General features: G+C 46.6%; 1 protein-coding gene and 1 long non-coding RNA gene across 11 annotated transcripts in view; one reads left to right on the forward strand and one right to left on the reverse strand.

Moving 5' to 3' along the window:
- The window catches only part of PLXNA4 (plexin A4), a 458,580-nt gene that overhangs the window by 125,694 nt on the left and 314,084 nt on the right, over positions 1-18,802 (forward strand). The gene's annotated exons all lie outside the window — the stretch shown is intronic.
- On the reverse strand, positions 1,597-14,763 carry LOC118143780 (uncharacterized). 3 transcript variants are annotated; one of them, XR_013524254.1, is made up of 5 exons: positions 14,614-14,763; positions 12,281-12,465; positions 6,694-11,368; positions 3,886-4,012; positions 1,597-1,960 (listed from the first exon to the last, which is right to left on the reverse strand). It is a non-coding gene; the product is annotated as an uncharacterized LOC118143780 (long non-coding RNA). The 3 variants fall into 3 exon arrangements; XR_013524253.1 differs by having other exon boundaries at positions 14,476-14,763; XR_004728203.3 differs by having other exon boundaries at positions 12,281-14,763.

An 18,802-nucleotide genomic window follows, 5' to 3' on the forward strand; every position in this document is an offset into this window, starting at 1 on the left:
TTGAGGGCAGGGTCCTGGCCTTTCCGGCCTTCCCAGTCCACTCTCCTTAGTGGCTGAGTGACTGAGTAGCTGGGGAGGGGGAGTGAAGTGAACATGATCACTGGCTGCTGATAGAGCTGTAATGAGATTAATGGCTCTTAGAGCTCTCTCATTAACAGTGGAAATGGTGTGTCAGAGGCATTTACAATATTGGTTCTCAAGACGTCAGCCCAGGACACAGAGCTAATCGCATGGCCCGCCTACCTCTGTGCGAAGACCCACCTGCCTCCTTGGAGGAGTGATCCCTCCTGTTTTGCAACTTCCCCTATGAAGTTTCATACCACCTTCACTGCTGAGGAGGAGTAGGGGCCAGGGTTTGGAAGTGGTTGCTTCTGAGATCCATAAAAACAGCACTATGTGGCTGCATTAGATTCCAGAAAGAGCCACAGCCTCCTGGACCTATGTTCCAATCCTGTCTCTCCTAGTAACTTCTGTGTGAGCCTGAGTGGGTTGTGTAGCCTCTGTGGGCATCACGTGTATGTGGAGGGGCCCTGTAGAGCAGGCATCTTCCTTCCTGGAGGACAGAGGGGACTTGAGAAATGAAAAACAGGAGCTGGTGTCCAGGAAGGAAAGGGACAGCATGACTGGGAGAGGCATTTTATCAGAGTCCATTAGCCCAGGTCTCCCAGGGAGCTGTCACAGCCTTTCAACTCTGTAAGGTTGTCTGTAAAACAATGGATGAGTGAGCATTTTCCAAAATCTTTGAGAAGATTCTCAGACAAGTCTTGGTTCCCCCCAAGGTGAGCACCCACTGGCAACTTATGTGGAAGTAGCCTGGACTTCAGCTACTAGGTTGGGGAGGACAGGACTCTCTGTAGAGGCAGGGCCTCAGCCCAGCAAACCTGGGCTTTTGTCCAGGCCACGGGCACTGCAGGAGCTTTGCCTCTGCTTCTGGGTGAGGCTGTCAGGAAAGAGAGAAGCAGGACAAATGGAGGCAGTCACGTGTGACAGAGGATCCCAGAAAAGGACAGGTTTCCAAATGAGATACCTCTGTCTCTCAGCCCTTTGTGGGAGTAGAGCTGGTGCCGTGTGACCAGGATCTGAATGGATCCTGGATCATCTGCAGTGGGAAGCACTGATCAAGGTGGGGGTTTGGAGGGCACGACTCCTTCTGGCTTCTGAGCCCACCTCTGAATGTGGACATGGTGGCACCAGCTTCATTGCCTTGACCTGACTAGATTTTGGATTGTTTTAACTTGGGTTGTTCAAGGTGTAGAACTGAATGTTGTCAGGGACCAAGTTGCCAGCTTACTAAGAAACAAAATCCCAAACCACATGGATTTGAGTAAGAGGCCAGGAGCCAAGAGAACTCTGGAGAAGGAAGCAAAGCCAGTCAATTGGACAGTACAGGAATGAGTAGAGCCAGTGTTATGAGCTCAGGATAACGTATATGGTCATGTGTATGCCTAATCAGTGACTGTCTAGCTAGCTAGCCAGCTGGCCAGCTAAACTTTACCTCTTAGAAAAGGGATTTGAAAAATATTGACATCTGATAATAAGCCACTGTTTTCCCACCAATTCAATTCAATTTAAAGTGATTCAACTAATAAACCAACATTTTATTCCCTTTTGTAACATCAGTGTCTTACCGGGTACAACCATGGATGCATATGAAATGAAAGGCACAATGCCTGATTTTGATGAGCTCTGCAGTTAGCTGTTGTCTTGTATAGATAGTTCTACCCAAGAAATATCTAGAGACAGTTAGAACTGGGCCATGTATAAATGTACGTGTGAAATTCAGTCTACGGTTCAGAGCTCTTTGCTGGTTCTTCCATCTCTGACTCATGGCTTCTGAGAAATGACAGGATCTGAAGTTCTGTCTCTTCAGTTTTCTCCACCTTAGGTCTGAGAACATGAAACAATAACTGCTTTTGTTAGAGAAGACATAACATATAGAGCAGAGAGAAGAAGATGTTGCCTGGTAAGGAAAAAAGGAAAAGAAATTGTTAGTTTGCTTTTCCCAGGATACTGAAGAATGTGGGTTCCCTGACTTGCCTCTACCTCGACCTCCTCACCCCATCCTTTCTATGTCTTTGGCTCTATCTATGTTGACCCCATGACTAGGCACCCTCTTTATGAAACTTTTGGCTCTACAGAAAAAAGAAGTCCTGATTTATAGCATATGCCAACTTCTATGGTGTAAATACTTCTATCCTGGTGTTCGCAAGCTACCAATAGTAACAACCAGATCACAATTTTCCTAAAAATGTAACTATCGGCTCTTGTGAGCTGGCAGTGGCCACTCTAGTGTACCACTGTGAGTGTTCTCCTTGTGGAGCTGGTCACCACTGACCACTTGACAAGACACTGGGCCTATCCCTCATTGACAAGATGGCAGCTTCCATAAAATACCAGCTTGGACACCCACTGATCAGCACCCACCAGGAATGGGGAATTCTGAAAGGAAAATATACCTCCTATTACTTATCAGAGACAGAAGCTACAAGATGAGAGAGAGGTTATATGTATTTGTATTTGTTCGAGGGTTTTTGTTTTTTATTTATTTTATTTTTTTAAGATCTCAGTCTGTTGGCCAGGCTGGAGGGGAGTGCAGTGCTGTGATCCTGGCTCACTGCCACCTCTGTCTCCTGGGTTTAAGCAATCCTCTTACCTCAGCTTCCTAAGTAGCTGAGACTACAGGCACATGTTGCCATGCCTGGCTAACTTATTTTGTGTGTGTGTGTGTTTGTGTGTTTGTTTTTTAGTAGAGATGAGTTTTACCATGTTGCCCTGGCTGGTCTTAAACTTCTGGGCTCAAGCCATCCATCTACCTTGGCCTCCCAAATTGTTGGAATTACAGGTGTGAGCCACTCCGCCCAGCCTGAGTTCTTAAACTTATGAGAGAAGCTCATTTTCCTAGGATGTGCTGTGTGGCATGGACAAAAGACTGACTTAGATGATCCCTGGGGATTATTAAGTCCCATTTTAGAAAAGTTATTCTATGAAGCCTTCTAATGGATTAAGAGATGAGGGGCCCTCTGCGACGTGGTATCCCAGTCCCCTTCCTATCTGTATCTCTGAGTCCATTTGGTCTTCCTCATAATCCCCTTTCTCCTCCACAAGCGGTCCAGTTACCCCAGCTATGGTTGAAAACATCAGTACTTAGGTCAAAACTCACCTGTTCCCACCTCCCAGGGCATTTTCCAAAGTTTTCCCCTCCTCCCCTTCCCTTTGAGAATCTTGAAGGACTTTAGGTATGCGTGTCCATCAATCGGGTAATGGGGACAGAGTCTAGAGGACACTGAGTTTTGACATAGTGAGAGTGCTGAGAGTAGGAAGGAGGGGGATGAGGTCTAGTTCTGCTTATCCAGGTGATGTGCTATTCCATTTTGGGCTCTAGTGGGAACCTGGTGAGCTGGCTGCAAGCCTCTGAGGGGAAATCAACCAGAAATGTCAGTCAGGCAGTGGAGCGGGGCCAGAAAAATCGATGCTGAATTTCAGATATCAGGAGGGCAGGAGAGGGGATAGGAGGATGGAATGAGAGCATTTGTTTGCAATTCTAATATAACAAATCAGCAGATCACTGGGCAAAGATGTCTAATGAAAATGCGCAGTATGGATGTGGGTGGGTGGGGAGAAGAACGGAGGATGGAAGGTCCGGGCATAGGCCTGTCAAGGAATTCAAAGGTGTGTGTGTCTGCTGCAGGCCTGTTGGAAAGGGGAATGGTGACAAAGACCAGCTAGCTCTAGGCTGGAATTCCAAATCTGCTGCTTACTAACTGTATGGCCATGGACTCATGACCTTAGCTTGTTGATCCTCTGTTTTCTCCTCTGTAAAATGGAACCTCGGAAATACAGACAGCGTAGGGTTTTTGAGAGGATAGAATGAGGTAACATAGGTACCTGGATAGTTGATGCTTTTGATATAGGGAAACAGCTACTCTATTTTCTTGTTGAAAAGATGCATCTTAGTGTCTGGTTCATAAAGTTAAGTTTCCTCGCCCTTCTCTTCAAGGAGGCAGTTCAAATGCTAAGAGAGAGCATTGGTGTTAGATTTCATGCATTGTCTGGGCAACTGGGCCGATTTAAAACCTTTACCAGGTTTCTTCTCTGGGCCCCTCCAATGGAACCCATGAGTTCCACCCTTTTCAAATTCTCCTTTCAATTCCTCTTCTAGCAGTGAGACTTGGGGCAGATAGTTAATGGCACAGGGGCTGGATCCCCTCTTGTATAATGGGATGGTGATAGTGCTTGTGCCTAGCTTGTCAGGCTATGAGGTGGCAAAGAGAAGTATAATAGGATATTTGTTGTTGATACATTGTTATTAATATTACCTAACTTTTACTGATGGGAATGAAGTGCAGCCTCTGGTCTAAGGATGCTGCATGCAGTTTTTCGCTTAACCACAAACAACTGTAAGGGGTTTGCACTGTTATCCACGTATAGCTCAGGGAGGTTGGGGGGTCAGTCTACCTCTTGTGCCCAAGACCACATCTGGCTGTGCTGGCTTTGCCCCATGTCGGGCCTTCTCTTCCTCCACTGGGGCTGCTGGGCTTGTGTTAGCCTGGAGCAGAGCTGAGCAGAGCAGAGCTCACGAGGGAGACATCAGCTCCACTTTCAGGGCACAGCAAACGATCTCCTTCATCGAGAAGGTCTTGGGAGTTTTTGCTCTTTAACTTTGGCCTTCATTTTCCCACCTTGTCATGTGAACCTGAGAGGCTGTGTCAGGAGCCAGAATCTCTGAGGGAGGACACAGTGAGGGCTGAGCAGAGCCTCCAGAGAGAAGAGCTTCCTGGCACCCTTCAGTCCCATTCCACCCTGGCCCTCCATCCACAGGGAGGGGTCAGTGGCATCTCTGGGACTGCTTTTTTGTGTTTCTCACCTTTATTTTTCTGTACAGAGAAGTGAAATGTTTCAACTGATCTGGTTTCAAATATATATATAAAATTATGTATTCATAAATATATTTTATATAAATATATATAATATAAATATATATTCTATGTAAATACATTTATATTTATATATAAATATAAGTAAATATATATATTTTTTACAACTGAAGAAATTTTCAAAAAATTTTGGCATGAAAATGCCGTTATCTGTCTAGAACTGAATGTCCGAGTTACATAGGTGTGACCATGATTTGCTCAGATGCAATAAATTCTGGTTCACACCATGGGGACAAGTCTCTCATCTATTGTAGTCCATGGCGGTAGGCAACTAGACGTGTGGCGTGAGATGCTTTTGGGGGAAGATCCACAGGGCACTGATGATGGTCAGTTGGGTGGATGCCAAGGCAGGGGCACCCCCTTTGACTGCTGTGAGGAGAGGGCTTTGAAGACCCAAGAGACAAAAGCCAAGATGGTGTGGGATGTGAGTTGCCCCAGCCAAGTCTCTTTGCATCTGCTCCAGAAATCACATAAGAGGAGGCGCAGGTGGCAGACTGGGAGTATTAAACTGCACGTGGAAGGGTAGATGTGGTTGGCTAAGCCAGGAAGTTTATGAGAGCCAAATCTTAAGGGGATTCCTTTTAACAAACCTGACAGTGCTGGCTTTCAGTTTCTCCTGCACTTCCAGAAAAATGATTTTGTATGCATGGTCTACTGACGGTGACCAGTGGAGCACTCAGGTGTGGGGAAAGTGGAGAGGGTGCATGGTTGCACACCTACAGCTTGGCACAGCTTCACACAAAACCCGCAGACCCTCCCAGGCCAACCCACACATGCCTTAACACAGATGTGTATTAGGCTGCCTGGGGTTATGGGAACATAGGTCCCTTTACGTGTTCATTAGGTGACACCTGCTGTTCAGGATGCTCAAAGAACAGAACTGGGTCTTCTTTGTCAAGAAAGGAATTCCTTTCAGTCAGGCGTGGTGGCTCACTCCTGTAATCCCAGCACTTTGGGAGGCCAGGGTGGGTAGATCACCTGAGGTCAGGAGTTCGAAACCAGCCTGGCCAACGTGGTGAAACTCCATCACTACTAAAAACACAAAAATTAGCTGGGTGCAGTGGCACATGCCTATAATCCCAGCTACTCGGGAGGATGAGGCAGGAGAATCACTTGAACCTAGAAGGCAGAGGTTGCAGTGAGCCACGATCACGCCACTGCACTCCAGCCTGGCGCCTAGTGACAGAGTGAAACTCTGTCTCAAAAAAAAAAAAAAAAAAAAAAAAAAGATGAGAAAGTTATCTGGTTCAACTCCCCAGTTTGAAGGACAGGAATAAGTGTAGGGTAGAGTTTCGAAACAAAAGCCTTTCAGATTCTAGGAAAGGGTATTAACGAAAGTTGAAATTCAGCAAGATAATGCTCTTAAGTTCGTCAGACTCCAGGTTTTCAATCAGGCTCAGTTTGTAAGCCAGGCATTTGGGGAGAAAGAACAAAGTCTGGGGGATCTCACCCAGTTCACTGAAGTGGGTGTGGCCTTGTGGGCCACTGTTTTAGCGCTGAATGACAGCGGAGGAGCCAAACGAATCCAGGCCCTCCTCTGCTCACTGATAGGATTGGCCTCTTATTGTGTTGCTTGGAATGGAAGCACACAGTTTTTGAAAAGAAGTTATGCCAGAAATGTTTTAAATTGGGAGAAGTTCCAATTTAGAAAATGTAGGGGAACCCTGGAGATGCCACATGTTGGTCTTCGGAAATGTTCCCTGCTGAATCCTTCCATGAGAATATTTTCACTTCTATGTGATACAGAAAGGATGCAGACCTGAGGGTAATGAAGAGGGAAGTGTGTGAAGGAAGACGGAGTCCAGAGCAATCCGGGGCAACACGGTCGCCACCACGTGCACTGTTCGGCTCATCGTCTTCATTGTATTGACTGAGCACATGCCGGGAAGTGGACAAAGGGCTAGCTGGCAGCTGGAAATGGACTCCAGAAATATCTGGAAGAGAGGGCAGAGAGATCACAGTCACAAAACCATGGGTTTCTCATATGTGAGGAGGAAGGAAAGGCTATACAGAGTATCTGCAGAACTGGGTTCTAGAGAGCAAATTGCACAGTTGATTTAAACTTCAGGCAGTATGACTGCTCTCTCTGAAGGCTTGGGACTTTGGAACCAGATGGAGAGCAGCCCAGAAGCCAGGAAGCCCCCCACAAAGAGAACAAGATGCAACAAGGATGGTACTGCTGATTGGATTTGCCTTGGTTGTAGGAACAAGGCCACAAAAAGGAAGGGAAGCCTCCGAGCATCAGCAAAGGAACATCCTTCAGTTGGGCAAAACTTTTCATTCCCCAAGAGCTCTGAGGGAGCTAGGGCCCTGAAGACACCAGAAGTGGGAAAAGCATGGAGGGGTCTGGCTCTGGGCATGGCTGTCTCATGATCTCAGGCTTTGGTTGGTTGATCTCCTTCATGGTGAAGCCAGCAGGAGGGGTGTTCAGACGGAAGCTGTTACAGCACTGGGCTGGGTAAGCAGAGCTGACTGTAAGCAACCAATGGGACCCTACCGGTGCCACCCCATCAAATGCCAGCCAGCCCTGGGCACAAATAGGGCTTTGACCTCTCAGGCCCTGCCAGCCCCAGCAACCTATACCTTTAAGTCTGTTAGATCAGGGCAAGGTAAACAACAGAGACAGTAAAATCGGGGGCCAGAAGGTGTTGCTGATGGGAGCAGTGAGGCTTCTTGTTTAATGCCTGACGCTGTGAGTCAGGTTGGCCTGGGACTGTTTTTCATCTTGGTCAGTGTTCCGCATCTGGTGCTTAGCCCAGGGCCTGGGGGCAGAGCACACTGAAGTGGGGAAGTTTGTGGAGGGGGACTTCTCTGAGTGATAACATTTGGGAGGACAAAGGTCAGCAAGAGAAAAAAAAGAACAGAAAGAACCCCACGGAGAAGCAGCAGATTGGAATCCAGAAAGAACACGTAGGTGGTGGGGAAAGTTGCCCATTCGAGAAAATTAAGAATCCTGAGGCATTCCCAAGAAAAAAGTGGAAAGGACATCTGTTAAAACTTCTGAAAGTGGGATGGGGGTTGGGAGATGCCGCATTTCCATCTTTACAGGCTCCCCCTCTTACTTGCCTGTTTCAGTGCTTGGTGGCATCAAGCAGTAACTTCATACACAACCTGCAAGCTCATCCCAGCTTCTGGTATCAGGACCTCTGTGGCCCTGGCATGAGAATCCAGGCTGGCGATAGACACTCAGCATGTTCCCTTCATCTCCCACTCTTTGCTTCTGACTGATAACTCATTCTGTGCCCCCTTCAGATCTGGATCTGTCCCCTCTTTTGGTCTCTGGAGCTGCCCACATGTGATCATTAAGGGCTTGGGGCTCCTCCCAGATGGGGTGAACAGATGGTTTTTCAGCCTCAGAAGATCTGTGCCCTTGTCTTGCCCCTGAATCTGATCAGCTGGTGACTTGAGGTCAGGAGTGTCACTCTTGCATGTGATTTCTGAGTGTTGGTGGCATGCCACTTCACAAAGCAGTTGTCACTTCTTACCCTGAAGGGCCTCTCCAAAATGAAGCCCCAACAGACGTCTGTCCTCATTAAGCTGGGTCTACCTTTGGGATCATCCTTCTCTGATATTCAGCCTTTGCTGGCCTTGGGCAAATCACTCTTTGAGAAACCTTCATTTCCCTGACGGGCAGCCAAGGAATAGGATTATTATTTGACTGAATAGGTTTTTATAATGTGGTATAGTCATGATTTAAAAAAATATAAATATAATATGAAATGTAAAAAGGCATGAAATAGACTCCAAAAGCAGGGCTTAAAAAAGAATTCCATTCATTACTACCTAAAAAAACTGAGCTTAGTGCAGTGAGCACATGGAAATGCTAGGTCCTATAGCCTTGGGATCTATCGGCAATGCCCTATGCTTTGGAGAGCAACGTACTCCTAGCTAGGGAACATGAGTGGGGTTTAAGAGAATTTTGTTGTTATTCTTAATTCAATGCAGTGAGAATTTACATAGAATATATTTAGGATATATGGAGGGAAGCATCTTGTCCATGATCTCATAACAGTTTCGGTGTGACAAAGGCAGATTTAAAAATCACCTACCTATAGAATTTACCTTTTGTTGCAGTGCAGGTGTGATGCAGTCACATGGGGCGGGGGCTAGCTGGCAGGGACTGAAAGTTAGGAGGCTTCAGTTCTAGCTCTATTTCTGATGGGAACTTGCCATGCAAAGTTGTGGTTTACCGATGGGAGGGACCCAGGATCCACTGTTCCTATATATATTTGAGGAAGCCGAGTCTTCAATACCCTAAGCCTTGGCTTTCTTCATATGTAAAATGGAAATAATAATTACTTACTTACTTACTTTGCATGGATTTTAGCAAATACAATGTGAGAATAACTGTCACAATATTTTGCAAAAATAAATGCATAGCGGTCTTGACTTTGCTTCTAGAAGCAGGTGTTGTCCTGTCCATCAACCGTTTTTGCTCAACATCCCCTTCTCTACCAGGTGCCCAAGTGAAACCTTATAGATCCCAGCAGGGTTTCTTCAAAGAGAGTCAGATGCAATTTTTAAAACATTTACTTATGGGCAAAGATCCCATAACAGCAACTAGGCCTTGACCCATCTGGTTGGCTCTTTACACAAATAAGTGTTTGAAAATCATCCTTCCTGGTAAAATATTTGATTTATTTTATGACAGTTCTTTAGAGGGCCCTTAAATAAACTGTGCAAAAGTATTTGCTACCAGCTTTAGGGAAGGGGAGGAAAGAACAGGAAGAATTATGAACACACACCCTTGGAATCGTTATCATATTAAACCTGTGTTCCTTGAGAGTTCGAATTTTCTGATGCGGTTGAATCTCTTGCCTCTGGACAATGAAATTGCTATCCTCTGCCACAGAATAAATTACCTGTCAGGCTCTTTTAAGCAGTTGCAGGATGGTTAGTTTGAAGACAGCAGCCCACGCTGGAGAAGGCAGAGGGGGCTGGGTGTGGGGAGAGTGTACTTTCAAAAGTTGCCGGTTGCATGTCGTAGTGTTATTTGCTGTGTCATGTTGATCGGGTGCGATTTGACAGCTGCATGTGAGAGGCAGAAACCTCAAAGAATTAAGAAGCACCTTCCAGGTGTTTGTCTGTGCAACATATGTCTGCAAGGCAGGGGGAAGGAAGAATTCCTTTTCAACACAGAGACCCTGGCATTCTCCTGCAGGTTGAAGCTCAAAATTTGTTTTTGCTGCCTCACTTGTGGGGAAATGGGAGAATGTAATTGACTCTGTTATGAAGATAAATTTGTGTTCTATGGCAGTATAGAACAAGCCCACACAGATCTCACACACACAGGCACACATGGACATGCACACATGTGTGTACATGTAGAATAAGGTTTTCTAATCGCTAGCCAGAAGCATTTATCCCAATTCCATAAAGCTTTACGAAGTGCCACATTGCTCATTCACCTTTGGGACGTTTTTGGGGCCAGGAGCCAGTTGTTTCTCTCTCTGGTAATGCCCTAGTCAGCAGGGCCTAGAGGACCATGGGTGCAGAGGAAACTGTGCCAGGCCCTTTAGGGAAAGAAGAGACAGCAGAAATAATGAGGACCGCAAACTTTGGTTACCTGGTGTGCGAACCTCTGAGTTCAGATCGTGCCCCCTAAACCAGTGGTTTGCAAATGTTTTGGTTCCAAATGCTGTTTGAGTAGCAGAAAATGGCCCTCCTTCTCCTACAAAGATCACTAGCAAAGTGTGTCACCTAAGGTGCCTGGGAAGGGCTGCCATGCATTGATACACACACTGTACGTATATATGTGCATATGTGTGTATATGCATGCAGGTGTATGTATGGGTATATGTGTGTGCATGTATACCCATGTATACTTGTGTGTGTAGACATGCATGTACAATAGGAACAACCAAGTAAATTGCTCATTCATGTATTCTAATGTGTAGATAGCCATACATTCTGAGAGATCAGTTTGCAGACAGCCTGGAGAATTTTCAGAGGCCCCTGGGGATGGCTTCATTGGCCGGGGCAAGCCTCTGTGGTTGCAGAGCATGAGCAAGGTGAGCTTGCTGCACCTGTGGGCCATGTGTCTGAAGCTCCAGCACCTGCCAGCTGTGCTGTGAGTGTCAGGGCAGCTGGATCTGGCTGAGACTATTTTCTGCTTCTCAATTCCCTCCAGGCTTGAGGGGGAAAAAAATGAGAACTGCAGTTTGTGAATGATACCAGGGATGCTGAATGAACCAGGGACCGCTGACGTTCTTGCCAATTGTAAAGCACGTTATACACGGTAATAATTGCCGGTTAATACTTGCTGCCTGGGATGGAGTTTAAATGGGATGTGACAGTTCATCTCAATGTGGGTTGATGAATGAATATGTCCACGTGTTTCATATAAACCTGTGAGAGTACATCACTGACTTACTGTGGAGCAGTGGGCAGTCAGTATGGAACAAATCTTTTTGTTTTGATATGTTGACAATTAGCTATAAGGATAATTTAAAAAATAAAGACCATTAGACCAAGTAGAATTGTCAATACCAAGCACATCTAAAACTCTACAGAACTGTAATATTTTAAAACAGCTGTTGAGGTGTTAATATGTGCAGGGCATTAGGTTAAGCCAGTCTAATTGCCAGCAAGCGGCAAAAATAGAATACTTCCATAGTCTAATATCAAAGTCCTTGCTTTACCCTGACATGATATGATACTTTTAAATATATGTTAGGCTAATACTGAGATTATCCAGTTAGAATGATCATACTGTGTTGATATTCAGTGTGTGGTTGAGAAGTTAGCAGTTTCATGTTTAACTGGGCAATATAAACTATACCTCTGTTGCAAATGATAATGTTATGTATCTACCTTCCCTGTTTTTGCTATGTCAATTTAGACCTGAGATCATGGGGGACTGTCAAATAATAATAGACCAAATTAGTATTTATTGAGCATTTATTACATGCCTGGCACTGTGTCCCATGCTCTATCATGGATGATATCATCAAAGCAACCCTATGATAGTTACTTAATGTTATCTCCACCTCATAGATGAGGACATTGAAACTCTAAGTGGTCATATACTCTAAAGCTGATGTTTTAGCCAGAATTTTTGGTCCTGACCACCATTGAACCCAATTTATAAACATGCTTTTTGCATGCTGTGTGCAAACCCACGCATGTGCTTGTGCACCTGTAAGTCATGCTGAGGTTTTCCTTCATAGGGTGTGACAGAGACGTGCTTCTCAAAAGCTCCATCCTCTCAGAACCACAGCCACACACTGGATGCAGTTCCTGCCCTGCCCCCGTCTTGGCTTTCCTTCCGCCCTGGCCTCCACAGAACTCATGAGTGTAATCTCCGCTCAAGTTAATTTCACCTTTCACTCCTCCCAATGCTTCACCTTTCTTTCTCAGTGGAGACAGTGGTTTCCACTTAATGTGGAGGGAATCAGGTGGGCTTGTCCTCTGCAATCACGTGGCCCTCCTGCTTCTGACAGTTTGCAGTATGTGCTCATGTTGCTGTGGTCCCCACCTCTGGGTTTTCCTATATCTCCAGGTGGTGTGTATTTAGTGGTCTGGGGCCAACCTGGGGTAGGAGAAACAAGGGAGAGTTTTGTTGAAAATAGGAGAGTCTGAAGAGGCCCACGAGAGCACAATGGGCTAAGGATCTCTTGGTGCAGTGGGTACTGGGCTGGTGACTTTTTCTGTTTTTCCTTGTTTTCTTTTTTCCTCCGACGCAGCACTCTTTCCATTTGTGATCTTCAGCTTCACATAGTCACATGCACAACCCCCAGCTCTCACACATACACCCACACGTCACCCGTGATCACAGTTTCATTTGTGAGAGTGTGTGTGTCTGTGTGTGTGCACATGATTACATGTAAACATGCACACACATGTGTGGTCTCATCCCTCCCTGCTAGATTTCTGCCCCTCAGGAGTCAGTTTCCTCCGATACTTTGCACTTAGGGCCACGATGGGAGGCAGCTGGCACAGGTCTGGACTTTTCAGGGTCCTTCTATGCACCCTGTTCTGACTATTGCACTTCTGATTCTCTTTGGAGAGTGAAGTGGATGCCCTGTATTAGTTGGTGAGGCACCTGAGTTGGATTTTGTTCTCCAGAGCTTCAGCTTGTAGCCATTTTTATCTGAGGACTCCGGGAACAAAGGAAAAGAAAATCTAAGGATGCTCCCTGGGCATGCTCCTTCCCATTCATGTTTATGGGGCCAAGGTCAACATGGGCATGATCCCTGAGCAAGGCATGTGTATGTAGCCATGGAGCCTCTGTAGGGCATTGCAGTGGGGAAGCCCAGTCATAGCCAAGTCAGACGACTCCAGGTGCTCCTGCAGAGGTGGCATCTGAGCTGGCCAGTAGTCCAAGTATCCTCGATCCCTGAAGCAGCCTGCATCAGGTGGGGTACAGCAGCTGTGAAGCCACTAAAGGCACTGCATCCCAGCTTGGGGGAGGGGCCGGGGATTTAATAGGTCATTCCTAGCTTGTGGCAAACATCTTTCAGCTTCTCCTTTCCCCTCTGTCGCTCACTGACCTTTTCACTGTCTCTGTCCTGTGCTGATTTCGGGTCTTCCTTGTCTCTTGGCTCAGCAGCCATCAAAGGAAATTCAGAGCCCTGATTTTGCATGTATCAACGAGGAGGAGGGGTGCACATAGGGACTTTTCTTTGGATTTCTCCAGTGATTTGAAATTGAGGCACAGGTCATCTTGTTTTGATTGGGGTCTCCCACCGCATTGGCTCCTTCTGCTGTGTTTCCACTTGCAGTTGAAGGTGCAGGTGGAGGAAGGGAGTTCCTAAGCCGGCTGGCTCTGTCTCATTGCTCATAATCTATGGGCAAGCCTTCCGCCGCCTGGCTCCAGGATGGCTGGGCCAAGTAATTATCCTGGCTAGTGGCATGGTGCTCGTTGCCATGGCCTTACCTCATCCTTCTTTTTCACTCTAGCTGCTTAAAATACAAACCAGACCCGTTGTCCCCATAGACAGACTCCCTTCAGAGTGGGACGGAGTGTGCAGCGTGTCATATGTCATCTGATTTGCAGCGTGTTTGGGTGATTGCCAGATGAATACAGGAAGAAGGAGAGTGCAGCCTGGAGTGTGTGGGGAGATGTGTGGTTTTCCAGGGACAGTCTCCAGGCTGACACCTGACCCAGCAGGTGACTTTGACAAGTTGCCAGCCTCTTGAGGCCTCATATGTGGATTGGAAGAAAACCTAGAAGTCACCCATCATTTTCTGGGAACTTGAGAAGTCTGTGGGGAGCAGGACAGGGAGTGTCCCTAAGCCAGAGACCTCTAATTTAGAGAATATTAGTACAGTTTTTCTCTCCATCCCAACGACTTACTGAGAAATGGTTGGAAGCTGCTGGTACCTACTTCGGGCTGGGCAATAACCCTGGCCTTTGCCTCACAGGGGTTGTCCTTGGACTTTAGCTTAGAGCTTTGTAGGGGAAGAGAGAAGAGGGGAAGAGGGCATTCCAGGGTGTAGGAAGGGGAAGGGAGATGAGCTCGGTGGATGTGCCATGGATGGTCACACTCACACGCTGGCCACAGGCTATAATGCATCACGTGGGTGCTCAGAGGCTCACCAGCACAAAGACAAGTGTCACTGAGCACAAGTGGCCCCAGCAAACATCTGCAGACAACTCCCTGAATGTCCGGCTGCATCTCTGACTCCTTCCTTTCACTTTCCACTTTCTTCAACACTCCTCATTCTTCTTTCTCACCTCCCGTGTGAGCCCTGACCCCTCCTTTGCTGTCTGTTCTCTTCGTAGGAGGTTGGGTGGTTGGAGGATGGTGGTGGTCTGCAGGCTGCTGGGGAGCCCCCTGGCTGGAGGCCATTTCTGGGTCTGCAGGCTCCATCCATGGGGCTGATTAGAACAAGCTGCAGTCTGAGCAACTGTATTAAGGAGTGGTTGTCATGGAAACAGGCTCTTGATGTTGTCTGGATTCCAGAATCTCTCCCCTCTCCCCATCTTGGTTATTTTCTTTCCTCTCTTGTTTTTTTCTTTCTTTTTCCCTGGGGCTATGGGTACATGTTCAGTAGGAGTTTGTGGACCCACAGCCGAGAGTGAAGACTGCAGATCTCAGCTGGCTCCACGATGCGACCGTTCTAAATGAGGATGTGGGTCTGTGTGGCCTGGAAGCCCAAGGCAAGGCACACGTACTTCCTGCTTGAGTTGCAGAGGTATAGGCTGATTGTCCAGATGCCAGAAGCACAGACTGATGCCCCAACAAGTGTCCTTTATGCGTAAAGAAGGGCTGGGGAGAGACGGAGCAGGCTGGGAACTTAGATCTCAGCCCTGTCTCTTCCCAGCGTGGCCCTAGACCAGAGACCTGGAAAGATGGTGTTGAGCCTCTGGACTTGGGTTCCTCATCCTGGGCGAAAAACATTAGAGTGGGGACTTTGGTAAGCACCATCAACAAGGCTAATGTTTCATCCATACAAGAGACTAACCCTCTAACTCCCTGCACCTGTACCCATCAAGGCCGTGCCAGCTTATACGGCTGAAGGTGGTCAGAGCAAAGCAAAGCTTACCATTCAGGATACACTGCAAAGCTTACACTCAGGATAACATCATTCATGGGCTGTGTGCCTCGGTGTCCCTAAGTGAGGCAAAAAGGGATTCTTGTTCTTTGATCTGACTGCATTCATCCCAAGGATGTTATGTGGCTAAAAAGAGATAGCAGACGGCAAGCTCCTTGGAAAGAAGCAAGTATTACACAAAGAAAAGAAATAGTTATAGTTGGGAATCTACTTTAAGACAGACTTGAAACAGCTTGACTTAACAAGAGCCACAAAGTGATTTGTGTCTTGAGGGAATCTGAACTTCTAAGTTTGAATTTTGCTAAACATTGGGGAGAGGCAGTATAGTATGCACAGAGTGTTTACCTATCTCTCCTCCCTCCTTGCCTCCCACCGTGGGCAGCTGGGACAGGCAGAGATGCCAACCAAGATGGGTAAGGTGAGCTGGGCCCCAGGGACAGCAATGAGTGTACCCTATGGTGGCTAGAAATCCATGGAACCAGGAGCTGGGTGCATACTTTGGCCAAGAGAGAGCTTTGAAAGCCAGTGCTGGATGTTCTCACTCATAAGTGGGTGCTAAACAATGAGAGCACACAGACACAGGGAGGGGAACATCACACAGCGGGGTCTGGGGGGTGGGGGGCTAGGGGAGGAATAGCAGGGGGTGGAGAGATTGGGGAGGGATAGCATCAGGAGAAATATCTAATGTAGATGACGGGTGATGGATGCAGCAAACCGCCACGATGGCATGTGTAATACCTATGTAACTGACCTGCATGATCTGTACATGGTCCCCAGAACTTAAAGTATAATAAATAAAGAAAGCCTATGCCTGGAGGGCCAAAATCTGATGCCAGTGAGGGCACTGGGGATAGAGAAGGAGAGACAAAAGCAAAAATGTCAAAAACTGAGGAAATAGGAACAGAAAGGGAGGGCAACTGAAGGTGGGAAGTGCCCTTGGAGTTGGGCAAGACTGCACAGTGGTGGGAAGGCCAGACTGGTTTCAAGGCCCAGCTTGGAGCAGTTGCATAGTAATTGCACCTCGTAGGTACTGAATATGCTTTCACTGATGGGCTGACACCGGTCATCCATCTCTAGGGATTGGGGTCATCAGCTTTCCCTTCTGTGAGTCCTTAGCATGTTAGGCTTTTTTGTTTCTGATTTTCCTCCTCTGCCTACTCAACTGGATGAAATGAGGGTATGGAGAGAATTTTCCAATATGGTGGTTCTGAAGGATTCCAAGAGGCACCAGATGAGGTGAGGAAGTCAGGGCTGACCTGAGTCCTGTTATCTCCTTGTTCTGTAGGTCTCAGGATCACAGGTCAAGTCTTCTGTTTGGGGCTTCTCCTTTAAGTGGTAAATTGTGTACCTCTCTAAGTAGAAAATGACAGAAGATAAGATGGTGTCCAGTTTATTCTCTGTTCTGAGAACAGAGAGGAAGCTTTGTACACAAGCCAGCCACTCTCTTCTTTTCAGGGGTTTTTGTGCTCTCACCAAAGGGAAATGAACACTAAGCACAAAACTCAGAAAAACATGGTATTTTACAAAGTTCTGCCGTGGCCTGTGGTCACATGTTTTCTCTTGCAGTTGTGTTTCACTGAGTGTCTTACCTCCAGCCTCCCGTGTTTAGCACTAATGAGCAAGGGCACACTGAAACCTTTGCCCGGTGCGTAGGGTGGAAAGCTTCCTGTCCACCTTAGGGGCCCCCAAAGCATGTTTTTGGTATCGCTCTGTTACTATGACAAAAAGGTGACATCAAACCAGTGGCTGTAGGAACAGGTAACGTCACAGAATTGTCACAAGTCGTGAATGATCTCAAAGTCAAAAATAATGATTTTTCCCCCCCAAAATTTTATTCTAGTAAAGGAACATTCATATAACTTTGGAAATTAAATATAGCTTCTAAGTTTTCTAACCCATCAAGTGCTTTAATCAAATCTTTTATTTTTATTTTTTTATTTTTGAGGTGGAGTCTCCACTCCATTAGGCTGGAGTGCAGTGGTGTGATCTTGGCTCACTGCAATCTCCGCCTCCCAATTTCAAGTGATTCTCCTGCCTCAGCCTCCCGAATAGCTGGATTACAGGTGAACACCACCACACCCAGCTAATGTTTGTATTTTTAGAAGAGACCGAGTTTCACCATGTTGGCCAGGCTGGTCTCAATCTCCTGACCTTAGGAGATGTGCCCGCCTTTGCCTCCCAAAGTGCTGGGATTAGGTGTGAGCCACCGCGCCTGACCAATCTAGCCATTTTTGTTGACCCTGTTGCCAGTTTGGTGTGGATATCAACTGAAACTAGACAGAAACATCACATGTGTAAGAGCCACTGTGATGCACAATGTCAGCAGAATGAGAAACACTTAGAACGGTGGGATGGTAGTCATACAAGAGACATGATAGCTCAAACAGTGTACTGTACTTGTTGGCAGAGATGCTATGGAAAAAATACTAAAAGGGACTCAAAAGCCTCAGATTTCACTTTAGGCAATGTCATTTCTAGTGGTGTGTTTTTGGAAAGATCCTTTATTCTTTGGGGGCTTTGTCTGTACGATAAATGAAATGAGCCTACTTCAGAGGGATCTTGTAAAAATTAGATGAGAGGATAAAAGTGAACACACTATTCAAATGCAGACTGCTTTTAACAATCCTGTTTTCTTATAAGAAGTTCCCACAGCTCCCTTCTTACCCATTCCCTCAGTTTTTCCATCTGTTAAATAGTCCTTCTCCACAGCCCATCAACAAGCAGACCTTCTTCCCTTCTCTCCCTCAGGTTAGTGAAGAAAGAATAATAGATGTGAAAATCTTTGAGTTCTTTGGAACCAAGAAGTGGGATAAATACCCTATATTGATTATGATGATTATATCTAGGACTAGAAAAATATGATTGCCTGGTTGCCCATAGCAACCAGATGGCAATGCAGGAGTAGGAAGTTGAGCTGCGTTGTGCAGAGAGCTTCCCTGAGCACAGAAACACATTTCTTTTCTTCTTCTGTTTTTCAAATCCACATTCCTGCTTCCTTGGGCTGGCATTCTTGCTTTTGGGAGACTGGTCACTCATAAATAGGATTCGAAGGGAGTTGTAAAGAGCACTAACTAAAAGCTTCTTAGGGAATGCCATGAGTGACTGGTGAGTCTTCTGTCACCAGTCCTGGTCCCCCTTGAGATGCAGGGATGGGATATCCAGCTTCTTGGAGTGAGGAGGGTGGGCTGTAACTGGACCAGGGAAGAGACCGGACCACCATTGTGGAGAAACACAGAATCCCCCTACAAAGGAAGACAGAGGAGCTGTCTAAAGAGGTATGGAGAAGAGCTCACCAAGAAGCCACGGGCAAGGAGTGTAGGGAGGCTGTGAGCCTAGTTAAAACCACTTCTGCCTAAGCAGAAATCAAG

Source organism: Callithrix jacchus, chromosome 11, assembly GCF_049354715.1.
Source record: "Callithrix jacchus isolate 240 chromosome 11, calJac240_pri, whole genome shotgun sequence".
Classification (NCBI taxonomy): Eukaryota; Metazoa; Chordata; class Mammalia; order Primates; family Cebidae; genus Callithrix; species Callithrix jacchus.